Source organism: Pezoporus wallicus, unplaced genomic scaffold (genome assembly GCF_028554395.1).
Source record: "Pezoporus wallicus isolate ANWC-B61680 ecotype Strahan unplaced genomic scaffold, APGP_CSIRO_Pwel_v1 contig_8542, whole genome shotgun sequence".
NCBI classification, from domain to species: domain Eukaryota; kingdom Metazoa; phylum Chordata; class Aves; order Psittaciformes; family Psittacidae; genus Pezoporus; species Pezoporus wallicus.
In genome coordinates, this window is record NW_026640148.1 from 4290279 (window position 1) to 4304713 (window position 14435).

The 14435-nt window shown below is 35.4% G+C and overlaps 1 protein-coding gene across 5 annotated transcripts in view; it reads left to right on the forward strand.

Annotated features, from left to right (window-relative positions):
- The window catches only part of ERC2 (ELKS/RAB6-interacting/CAST family member 2), a 498505-nt gene that overhangs the window by 430064 nt on the left and 54006 nt on the right, over positions 1-14435 (forward strand). For 4 of the 5 annotated variants that reach the window (XR_008973235.1, XR_008973236.1, XR_008973233.1 and 1 more), the window contains one exon: positions 8696-8883. The exons of the other annotated variant lie outside the window; for it this stretch is intronic. The gene's annotated coding sequence lies outside the window, so the exon portion shown is untranslated. The remainder of the gene's footprint in view (positions 1-8695; positions 8884-14435) is intronic. 5 annotated transcript variants of the gene reach the window in all.

Below are 14435 nucleotides of genomic sequence, written 5' to 3' on the forward strand. Positions count from 1 at the left end.
TTGGGTCTTAATGATTCATTCAATGCCTTCTACAAAGATATTGATGTAATTAAATTTTGTAGCTGATTCTAATTTACTGATGTTGGAACAGATAATGAGAAATCTGTTGAGATCTGTGTGATTGAAAACCAGATGGTAAAAACAGAGTAGATACGGTATTTTTAACCTGTCATATGCACTTTTCAGACTCCTCCAAGTTGTATGTCACCTAACTGTGAAATAAAGAAAACAGCTCCTTATAAGTCCAGCTGAGTCTTGGATCAGATCCATTTCAAAATGGGAGGAAAAGCCAGTAGGTTTAAAGAATAAAATGCATGCTTTCACAGTTTTTTAGTTTATGTGGCCACTCTAGATTTTGTTTAGAATGATGGATTGATGCTTCAGTGTGTCTTAATAAACAAAGCAAACTGAAATGCTCTCATTTGCTCAGGTATATAAGCTAGCAGCATTTTCTTTCAGTGCACAACGCTATAATTGGAAGTGATCACCAATAACCGCAGGTTTATTTTTTTAGGTGGTGTATATCTGTACTTCAGCTGTCACTGTTAAGAGCTCAAACTTTGCTTCTGATGCAGATGAGTCATCGTTGAAGTTGTCTGTAATTTTTGTCTCTTAATACAATAAATATACATTGGAAGTCAACCAAATGGCTTCATTAAATGGACATTATAGTTTAAATCAAAATTCTGGAAGTTAGGAAGTTCCAGATTTAAAGCAGCTTATATAGTTTTTATTTTAGTGCCCTTTTTGGTGCATGTTACAGTGCTTTTCAGTTCTACAGCCATTTACTACCTTTTCTGTAGCACCTTACTGATGTGACATGCTTGCTATTTATTATGTTAAACTAACATATTTGAGTTCCATATTAAAAAGGATAGTGACTGTGGGAGAGACAGGCAATAATGTTATTGGGCAACTCAGCCCTATCTGTTCTCTTGCTACAGATTTCTTGCGTGCTAATAATTGTGTAGACCAAAATACAGGTATTGTGTGAACTTGTGTGTATTTCAGTCACGATCTGTCACAGCTATATAGAGCATTCTCAGTACCTCAGATCAATGAAAACACTGCCGTTAAGGTTGTAAAACTACCTGGTCATCAGGAGCAAACTCAGTGGTTCTGAATTTTAGTTTCTAATGGTTTTCAGCGTGGCCTAGGCAAAAGTCACATTTTAATATCTACAAAATGAGGAAAATAAAACGCGAAATTGTATTTTATAGAGATGTGTCATGTTAAAATCTATACAACTGTTTGAAAAATGAAAAGAACTATAAAAAACAATGAACTCTACACGAGTAAGCCTCATGCATTAGCACAAACGACCAAGACATCTGCAGCAAACAAAGACTTTTGAAACTGTGCCCAGTGTCTGTGCACCATCTTTTTCCACACAGATAATAATGCTCTTTTCATATCACAAGGAAGATACAGAAAGCGGTTTGTTAGTGTTCTAGAGATATCCAGATATGGTGGTGAGCATCACAGAGAAGACCAGGAAATAAATAATAACATAGTTTCAGGGATATGCTTAACAAAGGCGGAATTTTTCAAACTTTGGTAGTATTGAAAGGCAACTTCAGTCTGTAAGAAACATTTAGCCTGGGAACAGAATGACAGTGAGATCCTAAAGTGAAAAATAACGTGTGATCATGAGTCAGAAATAACCATAATTTATAGACACCAGGGGGCAGAATTAAGGTTGAAAGGACAGCTATAAACCTGGCATTTCCAACCATCTAAAGGGCTATTTATGTTCAAACTCAAACACACTTCTAAATTTAAATATTTGAATGGTAGAGAGTTTGTTGCAAATACCATTCTAAGTTTGTGGAAGCAGAAGTGTTTAAATACACTTGGAAGAGAAGTGTGATTGATCATATGTTAAAAATGCGACTCTAACTAAAACCTAATCTTAATTAGTTTCAGCTAATGTCCAACACATTATTGTTTGTGGATAAATTACTTCAGTTTTCTAAAGGAAAAAACATCAAACAAATCCTTTCTTGAAAGTTAGAGCTCTTTTTCTTACTTTTTGAACTGCAGAAAATACTGCAGATAACTGCAGCTTTTTGTTTCCAACCTGACCTTCCACGTTCTGAAACTAATTTGCCATACTGCTTCTCAAAATCTGCTCAAGGACTTCCTTTAGCAGAATAATGTGGTTCTTATTAAGTACATCCTATAAGACCCAGGAGGATTTCATGAAAAGAAAATAAGACCGAGACACAAATGGATTTCCATCCTCCAGTCAGATATATGATATTGATGACCAGGAAGTATATGAAGGATATTGTAAGGAAGACAAAGAAAAAGAATTAGAGCAAATGTCTGACAAATTGGCTGTCTTCATACATACAGGAGACAAGTGGTCTATACAACTAAGTAGAAGAGATGTAGGCATCAGGCCAAATATAGTCAACAGGTACCTTTAAATCACATGGTTATATGTAACCTCTTTTTAAAATAAGGCCTCACTTTAAATTACGTCATCATCCTGACTTAAAAGCCATGAAGTTTTACATGAAAACTGATAGTTTCTCTTAACTCCAAATGTTGTTTTTCATTGGTATGAATTTTATGTTTTCACCAGAATACCCAAAATATTTCTGTTAATGGGGAACTTCTTTAGGAGATTCCCTAATTTTCAATTAAGTTCAACAAATATAAGTAAAAGTGTAAACAGCAGCTTGCATTTCAAAGTCTGTTTCTTCTAAAGTTTTTCTATGAGGTGACAAAGTATTTTCACGTTAGGATAATTTTATGAAAAAAATACTTTGAAATAGCTTGAACGTACTATCATCTCTATAAATGCCTGATGTTCTGGTTCTAGTGTATCTTGCCTAATGTAGCTAAATATAGATTTCAGAGGTTTTACAAGGCAAATGGTTGATGAAAAAGATTTACACTCTATATGTGACCCAGTGCAAGTGTAAATAAGTGAAAGGACCCTGGAACTATCACTATTTTTTGTTTCATTCTTCAACAACGCACAGAATTTGGATAATCAGGATTCTAATATGATTTTCCTATTAATCTCTTTTAAACCATGAAATCTGATATTTTCACCATAACTAATCCATGAAATTTGTCAGCTTTGTGATTTACACAAGCTCTCTTTATAAGGAGAACTTGTTTGAGTCCTAAGGCATGGAGTATTATTTCCCAGCATGCTTTTAGTGCGTCTTTACTAATAAGTGTAAACAAAATGTGCTCATTGACTATATTGTTATTTCATGATCAGGAGGCAAAACATGAGGAATGTCCAAGAGTATATTCCTCATAGCAGTGCATATGAGTCTTAAGCCATTAAGAAGAAAATAACCTATCATATCAGAGTTGGTAAGAATGGTTTTGATCATAAAGTTTACCTAAAATAATTGGATAACTTGCTTATAGATTAAAAACATATGTGATACTTATATGTCTTTGTGCTGTAGGCTTTGGAATTAATTGCTGTCAGCATAAAGCAGACCAAACAAAAATAGATTCGCATCAGTTCTTTGTAATGGGGGGAAAAAAAAAGCTTGAATGGCAGTGAGGATAATTCTATTTTGTATCGGGGGGAGAAATGGCTATACAACATTCACATAACTGGAGTGCAATTTACTATATATGGGAAAGAATCAAGATCCTTTATGTAAATGTAATAACATGCAAGTAATACCTTCAAAAGGAGAGCAAAGAAGTCTCTTGTGTACAGAAAGTTAGTCTCCTCCAGCTGTCCTCTCTTACTTTGTGGGGGGGAGACATTTGGGGAAAGGCCAAAATGCAGATACTCACTAAGTATCCAATTTTTAGTTCAGCATGTCCTAATCAGCTTTTACAGAGCTGCTCTGCTCTGTACCAAACGTGCTATAAATGTGCAATACGCGCAGTACATGTAAATAAGTCACACTCCCTGTGGTGATGAGAACAAGATGACTACATATTTCAATAACTGCAGTATGCTGCAGGTAATAGATAGTCAGCATTGTCTAGTTGTTTCTCAGCTAGCAGGCAGCTAGAGCTGCTGAATACTATGGCTGTCTGTATATCATTTCAGATTCCTGATCATACATGTTTATGAAAGTTCTCCAGAAGTCCATCACAGATGGACAACTTGTGTCAAGATCCATAGACTGGAGCCAGATAGCAAGAAGTGGATCTGCTCTGTAATCTGGTCTTTCTCCTGAGGAAATGACCATAGATCTATTTACCTGTCCATCAAATCATCAAAATACAGACATCATCTGTCATGTTCCCTCACTCTTATTATGTGGTATGGTATGCCTGTTTTGTGATCAGGTAATAGATGAACTTCTGGCCATGTGCTGAGAAAGGTCTTAGGGAATACAGTCTTCAGGTGTCCTTCTGCAAATGTCATGTGCTTATGTGGTTGCCCAAGCCATGGCAGGGGAACTGTGTGCATTTGAGCTTGTGGTTGGCTTTTTCTCTGTCCCACCTTAATCACTCTAGTTTAGGTTCTCAAAGGTACAACTGCCTCTTAAACTGATTTCTGAATGAAAACTGAACTGTTGATAACTGGAAAACTAATAAGGTTTAACCAAATGCCTGTGAGTTTCTAGAAAATATAAAGCTATCCCTTATGAAGAAGTGAATTCAAAACAGCTACTTACTAACCCTCATATTATGATTAATCTGAGTATCAAATAGAAGTAGCAGCTGGGGAGCTTAAAAAACAAAACAAAACATGGGGATGGTGGGGGATGGATGTTTCTTCCTATAAACTGAAATTCTGTGGAATTTCTTGCTACATGATGCTGTGAGTTGCCAAAGTTTTACTGGTTCAAAAAGACATTTGATGAATTCATGGGACTGGGGTGTCCATCACAGGCTATTAAATGCCAAGATACTGTTTGCAAAAAAGCTATTGAATACATTTTATTCTGGTTACTCAGAGCATAAGACGGAAAGTAACTGAGAAGTTAGCCTTTTTAAAAAATATTTTTTAAATAGTGTGAGTGGAAATAGATATTTAGAATGAAGTCATGATTTTATAAAATTCCATCAAATTAGAAATTAATATAATCTATTGGTCCTTTTTTTCAGTAAGTGCATCTTGTTTTGATACTCAATATGTCCCTTACAGGTGCCTTCAGAACCTTAAAACTTCTCTAACACTACTGCTGGAGTATGCAATTTATGGATAATTAATAGGGTTACATAGATTCTGTTACTTGCTTATTCTAGATATCCTAGATATTTGGAGCTAATATTTTTAGGTATATTTAACCTAATAATGATTGAATTGCTCAGGACAGAATTGAAGCCGTGTCACACTACAAAAGTTTTTGGCTTAATCCATTTACTGAATTGTTAAGCAGGTACTCTTGTGCTTTCTGCCTTTAGGCTCTTCAAAAATTACAGTCTTTATGTTATAAATGATTCTGTTCTACATGGTTAACATGACATGTTCATATAAGACAAAATACTCTCCAGTGTAAATTAGGTCTACAGAATTTACCTAAATGTTTGTTGAGTATGAAAGTTCTACAGCAAGGCCTTTTCCTAATGCATACATTTATCAGCTAAAATCTTGATTGTTATGCCTGTATTATGTCACTCACGTCTGGAAAGAACAGCATCCTGCTGTTTGTGAAGCTGATCTCCTGCTGCTACTTAGCCACTTGTAGGATTCTATCCCAATTCCTCTAATCCACTCTGTTTCAATAGCACCATATTTGGACTCCTTCACAGATTCTTTTGCTGCTCTGTTTGGGATGCTCTATGAACTGAATTAGAATTGTAATGTTCCATTTAAAACAAAAGGAACCTTTTTTTTAAACGAGAGTATAAGGAGTCTCCTCCTCTTTCTCAGATAGAATTTATACACAGGCACTATATTGTTTCCTTTAAACTATTGTCCAAAAATTTGGGGCACTATTTCAATATATTGCTCTACGTTATATAAATCAGATCCAATTATTTGAGGTTTTTTGTTGCAATAAGGCCTGCTACCATCTTAAATTGTTTCTTTCCCATTGTGACTCCTCATTCAGAGTTCAGTGCTCTTTGTTTCCATTATGTCGAAGGTTTACTGATATCTATTTGAGCTCGTTTATGCAAGTCAGGCCTAATGAAAGCAGAGAACCAAAAGGACTCCGAAAATGGTGTTAGAAATGACACCAAGCCAGGAAGTGTGCTGTAGATATTGTTGCCTTACTTTCAACAAGTCAGCAAAGATTTGCATATGTATTCTGACACTAGCTATTTTCTGATCCTCACATAAAGCAAGGTTTTGAAAAAACAAAGCTTGCTTGGTATACTTATATATACATTGTCTGTTACTTTCCCTCACAGCTAAGTCTGTTAACTTCAGTGGAACTATTTGAGGCTAAGATAGCAATTGAAAACACAGGATAGCAGACTGTCATCCTTTCTAATGTAAAGCTCCTAGGCTTATAATTGGTTTAAGGATTGTTCTTTAGTGAATGGGATTTAGTTTACTGAAAAATAAAAATGTGGCTGAATTATGATGCTAATTTCACTCTATGAAAAGAAAGAAGTTCCTTGGATGCATTGTAATATTGCATGAGTTTCTGTTGCACATTTTTAATACTTTTCAGTGCAGTATATCTAGTTTACTGAAATGAAGAAAGAGCATAAAGACATTATCCAGGTGAAACATATTTCAATAATTACACAAAGTGAACTTCCCACACTGGAAAATTTAGAATGGTTTTTAGAGCATGTACTATGTTTGTTTTAGCTGTAGCTTTCTGCAGGCCAGAGTTCCCTCAGTGTGCTGGATTATCATCATCAGAAGCCACTGGCACCAAGACCTGATGAGAATCATCATCTCATGGATGAGGTTAGGGATGCAAGTGGAAACTGGAAAAGACAATGGCTACAGCATTTTGATAATACATAAATTGCTATCAAGTTTTACAGCTAGGAATGGAACAGAGAAGATAATGAAGAAAAAAGACTTCAGAAAGGGAAGGTGAAAGAGGAAGAGAGGTAGAGAAGTATAGAAGGAAGCAAAGGAAATCATACTGAAGAAAAGAAAGTGGGACAAAGAAAAAAGTATTATATGGCCTCCTTGCTTGCATTTGGCAAATGTGTATACATGATTTGTTCACAAATGTGTTAGTATTTCTAACGATAGAAACATGTAAGACAGGGAGACATTTAGAAGTTTCTATGAAGAAATATAGTTCATACAATACAAAATAAAGAGATTTGTAAGCAATTTGTCTAGGCAATATCAGCTTGAAGACTTGTGGTTCTGCTGCTCCTTCTCTGTACTTCAAAATTAATTGAAAGCCTCATTGTTTTGTTTGAACTGTGAAAGCTTCCAAGGTCAATGAGTGAGGTAATTGACCTGCCTGTTGTAGGACAAAAATATGTATGTTAAATTGCATAATTAGTTTTAATTACATAATTATGGTGTTTAATGTGTGGGGGTCAAAGGTTACTATTACATTTAGAAGTCATGGCAAGAAACACAAAAATAAGCAACACAGTTTAATTCTGTGTTTCTCTGGGTTTTAAAAAAACAGGGTCCACTGTGATCTATCCTTGACCTTGGATATTTGATGATTACAGCAAATAATATACTGCTGTTATAATTTTTGGAATCATAGAGACACCTTTGTAAATGACTAAGTGACTTTACGAAAGAGTTCATTTAGGTTTAGAGTACACAAAAGTTAATCAACAGTGGGAACTCAACTGACAGCAATTTAATCTGATTGGGTAAGGTAATTACATGATTACCAGGAGTGTTTATATATGGACAAGGATATTTTTATTGGAAAAAAAATGTAATTGCTTTCTTATTGAGAAGAGTAAAAGCCAAACAAATTTGTTGTCACAGGTTAAGAGGACATCCTTCATTCCTTGAAATAGCTTCTTTTCATGTTTTAGGGACAAAATGGACTCATAATTCTTTGCACATTTGCACTGGGATTTTGTTACGAGTTCCTCTGTTTCTAAACTGGAAATAATGACATCATTAACTTGTTTTGTTTAAGAAGCTCATTGCTTACACATTAAGTGGGTGATACCCTAAAGATGTCATGATGCTTTTAATTCATGATCTCTCTTACGATGTGTAAATACTGTTGCTTAAGTACAGGTTGATTTCACCAAACCTAAACCTAAAGGTCCATTATACTAATGGATATTTCTGGGAAGGAGGGCGTTATTTGTTTTTCTGTGATGGTAGATAAAAGGTCGTTTACCTAAATGCTAGAAGAAAAAGTCTCACTTTAGGTTCTCGGAATGGTCCTTTAGAAAATGCTCTTTCAGCCTATTGACAATGGAGTGTTTGGAGATGAATCTTCGTTGAGAAACATTAAGCTCTCTGCATATTTCCCTGAAGTGCACTACAGGGTAGAAGCCCATTTGACTAATAAATAGTGGCTTGCTCCAAAGCACTTTGTATGGTTGTGTTAGACACCAAAAAATGAAGTTGAAACTTACGAGAATAACTTGGTATCTCGTCAGTACACATTCTGCCAATGGAAATGGTATACAGTGCTTTAATGGCTAAGTGCTAAGGAATTAAACAGTTTATGAACTAAATGTTAAATATGAAATAAATGAATTTTTGAAATTAACTATATAATTATGGGAAGAAGTTCTGTTACACATTCCATGTTTTAAAAATTATTTGTTCTCCCTTTTGCTAACTTTTCCCTAAATAAGTTCTTTAGAAAAATTACAATTTTGAATTGTTTTTCTAAACCAGATGATCCAGTCACTGTTGGAGGCACATAGCCACGGCAAAATCTCATGCTGTACATTGATCACCTGTCCAACCTTTGCCTAGAGTGTGATCCCCAGTTCCTTCAAGAGATCCATCTTTACCTGTCTATAAAGAAGAAGAGGAGGGAGACATCTGGGATATTCAAGTATCAAAGTTTAACACCAGAGCAGGTTGAATCTCTGTTTATATTATTCTCTATATATGTTGCTAGCATTGAGTTGGATATTTGACTGAAGATTTTTTCAGTAAGTTTATAGTATGCTCTGAAGTTTTACCAGCGTTAAAGCATTTTTATTTAGACTTCTCACTTACCAAACTACACACACATTTTTCATAGTTCTATGCTGTGAAATTGAATCCAAAGTCATTCTGGTATGTAGGAAGTTAGTTAATACTGAGCATGCCTGGCAGATTGGGCCTGTTTCTTGCACATGTGCTGACCACAAAGACCAAAATGGCTTGCTTTAAAGCTGTTCAGTGTACTGTAGTTTTACCATTACGTATTTAGCACATGCAACTAAATTCCTAACAAATACACTAATTTTCATTCGCTTGCTTCAGGCAAGTTAAACTTGCTTCTTACTCTTCCTTTTCCATTTCCAAGAGGACTTTGATATCCACAGAACAGACAAGGTTTCACTTACTGTCCTAAGGACTGCCCCTTTAGGAGTCTAGCACAGCCCACACACAATCCTGGAATATGTCCAACTTGTTCTTTGAGCAGAATGTGAACCTCTGACCTTCTAGGCCTCCGGCAAGAGTGCTGCCTACTGAGCCACCAATACCCAGGCCATCAATAAGTTTTAAATGCCAGTTGCAGACTTCACAGAGATAATGACTTCAGTGTGTAAAGGTTTTGTTGTGGAGGCTGCAGTCTCACATATGGCGTGACAGAGTAAATACGCTAAAACCATAGAGAGCTGTTGCATAACTTGCCTTGATATAACAGGTTTTGTAATATGTTTTAAGGCATGGAATATTATTTAAAGGGACCCTGTTATGTAGACTTAGGCCCAAAATGAAGCTATTATATAAAGAATGTTTAGCAAAAACAGAAATATATCCATGAAATTGTTGAAGTGGGAATTTCAGGGTAACCTTCCTTGGATTTAAACAGTCACCTTCATGATACTGCACTGTTGTGCTAGGGAATGAGAACCAGCAAATGAAAATACTACGAAGTGAAAATCAGAAACTGAAACTGAGAAGAATTAAGATATTAGAAGTCTCTTACTCTTGTTACAACTTCTTAAAAATCTTACCACATCCTTAAAAAATGAATTCTGATTTAGTAACTCAAAGCATTTATTTACACAGGTAAATAAATGTGTTTGCATTTTAATGTTGGTTTTAACCTGCTCTCAAGTAAGTTGTTGTATTTTATGCACTTATAAGCAAAATTAATTTGAAATGAACTTTAGGGTTTTAACACATTCCAGTTTTATTGATGTTCTCTGTTTAAAAATTAACATTTAAAACATACAAAAGACATGTTGATGTATGCAAAATTCAAATTGATAAATGTGGTTGCACAAAATGTTATTTATAGACTTGGATGAAGAAGGGAAATGTAGCAAGAGTCAAGCTAGGACTTACATTATGGAAAGACTTGGATAAATTTCATGAACCTCCTATGGAGCAAAGGCCAGAAGCCCTAGACTCCTTTTCCCAGCTGAGTGTCCAGATCACTAGGCTACAGACTCTTGCTCCCTCTTGTGTTCTTTCTCTGGCCCAATAAATCTCAAATTATTTTCTGTACATTGATACAGCTTCAACAGGAGAGCTTTTACATATCCCTATCCTCATCCCAGCATTTAACACAGCCTGTGGCCCATTGATTAGAACATTATGCTAAAAGACATTGCTTTGAGTCCTCAACAGATTTGGACCTGGGGGTTTTGCTTCTGGGATGAGTACTCCCGCTGCTAGGCTAGGAATCACTGCTGCTCATGTACCATTTTAGAAAGAAATAGCACCTAAAGAATTTTATAGGAAACGCGCCTGGTTGGTGTTTATTAGGCTGGCTTTGAGAAGACCTGTTGGATCAAACTCCTCAGATCATCTATGCAGGGGTGGGCTTCATGTCTAGATCCCAGTCAGGCTTAGGCATAAGCTGTGCAGTGAGATGTTCAGTCCCAGCCAGGTAGATAAACTCCCACTGTGTACAGAGATGCAGCTTCCCTGTCTTGCCTTTTTTATCATTGAAAAGTGTATTGTCTTCAGAGGATAGACATCTCCAGGATGAGATAGGGACCTTGAGGATCACCATTTTGGCTGAAGGTGCCTAAATTCCCCTCAAGTCACATTTTGAATTCCGTATTTTTAGGCCTGTGATTAGTTTATTTTAATTTAACAACTCCTTTGAATATAGAACTGAGGGATTTTATGAACCTGTTTTTCAAACAGTTTTAAAGTTAACTTTTAAAAAGTGTGTTATAATTAAACAAGATGATGAGAAGAATTTGTGGTTCAAAAGTGCATTGACAGTTGTGAGCCATAGACAAGCACACTGCATTTTGAATGTAAAAAGTGAGATCACTTTAAATGGGTTACAGCTTTTCAGCTGTGTAGAGCAGTGTGTATTAGATCTCAACTAGGGAATAATCAACTAAATTGACTGCATTGCAGTTATGAAGCAAATGGATATCAAAATTCCTAGGCTATCATTTTAATTTTTTTCAATATGTATGTTTTTATTAAGTCCCACAATGTGAATCCTTATTCATGCATTTATCTGCCTTAGTGGAATTATTCTGGTAAGTCAGTGTCTAAGATCAATTAGGATGAATCTGGTTTTCTTTTTAATAGAAATGCTAATTTTGAAAATTGCATCTTTGAATTGTTTTTAGGATGAAAAGATATAGACAGTGTAAAATTAGAACTGTAGATTTCCCTGGCAATTCTTTTATTATTGTTTCTACCTGTTTAAAACACTAGAGGAATGATTCATTACACATTACTTTTCTGGTAGTAGATGTATCACCTAGTTTGATAGCCAAATGTGAACTAATGCTGCTTTATAGTATGGAAGATTGGAGGTGTTGGAGGTGGGAAGAGAAACTTACATTCAAGAGAGGCTGTTGCTTTTAAAGAGAAGGTTTTTTGTGTCTCACTAGTGTCTATTTGCATCGCAGTGGAGCTTTTTATATAGTAGGATAGCGGTCAGCAGAAATAGGAAGGATGCAATCCATATCCTGGTTATTGACTGGGTAGATTTATGTACAGTTCATTTGGCAGCATTTATGTTTCCACATACAAAATTTTCACTTTCTCATAGTCTGTCTTTAGAAGGGCTACCCTGTGCACAATTTAATGCCATCTCCCCTTTCACAGTGAAGAGAAATTAAATTAATACAGATTCTAAGTCAACACCATGTTAATGATTTTATGTGCATGGGGACCTACTAGTTTAGGGAACTACTTAGCACAGTGTTGATTTGATTGCGCTACAGAAGTGAGTGTTAGTATGTTAAAGGAGATGCTTAGGTATGACTATTATGAATTTGGGATAAACAGCTAAAAGAACTCCACTGTTCTAATGACAGAGAAGGATAGAGAGAGTTTAAAGAAAACTTGGAAAGCTGAGTAGGACAGCAATGAAATGGAAACGTTTCTACAAAGGGGAAAAATTTCAAATGCTAATAGAGTGGTAAACTTTGGAGGTAAATAGAGGTCTTCAAAAATGAATTTTGTATAATTATGGATAAACTGTATTATATGATTTTAGTTGATTTGAAGCAGTGTAATATGAATGCTGTTATGTTTTCCCTTCATCAATTTTAGATCAGAAATGGTTTAATTTTATTGCTTATTTTGTTATTTTTATTTTATAAGTGAGGTTTGTTGATGGATGATTAGTAGCAATGATTCACCAGCCTTTAATCACTTGATATCTTGAACAGGAAAAGATTGCATAGCCTGATCTCACTGTCCCCTCTTTAGCATTGCCACAGAGGAAAAAAAAGACTGTTTACAGATGTCTGAAAGGTATTTGCATTTGCTTTTGGAAATGTTGAAGCTGCTAGGGAATTTTTCAAGTTAACAGTTTCTGATAGAAATTATTGCTGTATCAAACCTGAGAACTCTCGTGACAAGGGTACTTAAAAAAAACATCTAGGAAGCTTTAATTTCAAATAGCAAATAACTGATTTATTGAAAATGGAACTGCTCAACAAGAAAGCTTGACAGAAATCTGCATTACAATACCCAGAAACTAATAGTTAGGGCATTATCCTTTAAGACATGTGACTTTGGTTCAATTTCCTTTTTTGAATCCAGTTGAATAGAGACTTAAACCCAGTTGAATATCTAATGCATCCAAGGCAACTGTCATTACCATTGGACTATTGTCCATAATAGGTTGGGTATCTCTGCTTTTGTAGAACTTGTGAAAGGATTTCTCCTAATACTAACAAGACCTTTCTGAAATCTCCAGAAAGGCTAGGAAAGAAACTTTGTGCCTAGTTTTATTCATAACCCCCAGGCTCTGAAAAAATGCCTGTAATAATCGTTATTTTATATATTCATACCAGACAACATTTATTAATCTGGACTCTAAACTAAATCTCAATCTCAGACTCTCTATATATCTGTCTCTCCATGCCTCGGTGAGTCCTGTCAGCTGTCTCGGGTTTTTCTGTTTTTTCTATATCCATACTTTCAACAGTTCTACCAAATTACCCTAGAGGTAGTACTTGGGATATAGCACAAATGAATTTAATGACATTTTCAATATAGTTTTATATCTCTTTTTTTGCGTGTTATACTTTACTATGACATGGTAAACGCAGTGGTGATCACTGTTTCTAGTTGAAATGTGCACTTGCTGAAAAAAAATTTCCAAAACCTGTTGTAAGTAATTTGATTGTGATTGGGACTTTATTTTGGAAAATGCAGTCAGTGATGGATTCCATGGCACTACAGGAATCAGGATTGTTTTGTGCCCTGTCAATGTGTAGGTATTCTTCTGAGATTACCAGAAGGGATCAGTTACCTTGGTAATGTGTCCACCAATATTTATTGTGTCTTATTTCTTTACACAGCCTAACAAACATTCATCATGTGGGAACGTTGGTCATGATCAACTTGAGCTGAATTTAAATCGATGACCTAAAGGTTAAAGTCTTTGTATCCCATTACCTCTCCCTTGGGCTGTCCAGTCCCCCTACAGCTGGGTTTAACACCATTTTTAGTTTATCAGTGTCTTTGGAGGAAGAGCAGCCTTTAGAAGTATTGATCTGACAAATACCATTGATATCCTGTTAAAAAAGGATGAAATAAAAAAAAGATATGACTTTCATAGCTTGTCAGTTCTTGATGAAGAAGGTTCTGAACAAGTATTCAGGTGCTGGACTAATAACCAGCCTGTTAGATAGCTTTAATCCAGTCATATGGGAACATAACGCATTGTAGCAGCCCAGTGAAACATGAAACTGTGAGAACAGCTGAATAAATTTAAACACATTTTTGAACATTTTGAACATTCTAACCTTTGTCATAAAATCTGATAATATAGAAGAAAAACTAATAACACTTTCTTTCTGTTCTGTTATTCTGTACAGTAGTTGAGAAGACTTCATATTTCTTGTGTTTGCTGACTTTAGGGAAGTAGTGGCAGTTCTTAACACTACTTTTTGCCACATATGAAGTCTATTCTTTCTCACTCATTAAGGAATGAACCTGGTTTCTGTTTTATTCAGTATTGTATATACATCTCACCCAT